The 610-nt window shown below is 40.7% G+C and overlaps 1 long non-coding RNA gene across 2 annotated transcripts in view; it reads right to left on the bottom strand.

Moving 5' to 3' along the window:
* The window catches only part of LOC102753186, a 302,451-nt gene that overhangs the window by 300,130 nt on the left and 1,711 nt on the right, over window positions 1–610 (bottom strand). The window lies entirely within an intron of this gene.

The following is a 610-nucleotide window of genomic DNA, read 5'->3' on the forward strand; positions in this document are numbered from 1 at the left end:
AAGAACCTAATTATGTGAACTTGCCATTTAAAGACTTTCAATAGTTTCCTATTCCCTTAAAATAAAATCCTTTTATTTTTTTTTAATTTTTTATTACAAAGGGTATTACATATGTGTCCATTTTTTTTATATGTCTTCATGACTAACCAGACTAGGCTAGGACCCGTGTGTGCTTCCACAAGTTCTCATAATACCCATCTACTTTTTGTTGTTATTCCTCACCCACCTGAGGATATTTTTTCCATTGATTTTTCTAGAGAATGTGGAAGGCAGGGAGGGAGGGGGGAGAGAGAAACATCAATGTGAGAGAGACACATCGATTAGTTGCCGTCCACACCTGCCCCAGGGGATCAAACCTGCAACCCAGGCACATCGTGCCCTTGCCCAGAAATCGAACCCGTGACCTTTCAGTACCTGGACCCACACTCTCACCCTGAGGAACACCAGCCAGGGCTCATAATACCCATCTTAATTTTGTCTGTTTTTTCAATGTCTGCCTTTCCTGGTAGACTTGAACTCAAAATTTCCTCTATCTAGCATATCGTCCTTGGACATACCAGTAGCAGGGGATTAATACATATTTGTTTGCGGTACAGTTTAATTATAAGCA

This window comes from Myotis davidii, unplaced genomic scaffold (genome assembly GCF_000327345.1).
Source record: "Myotis davidii unplaced genomic scaffold, ASM32734v1 scaffold1187, whole genome shotgun sequence".
Taxonomy (NCBI): Eukaryota; Metazoa; Chordata; class Mammalia; order Chiroptera; family Vespertilionidae; genus Myotis; species Myotis davidii.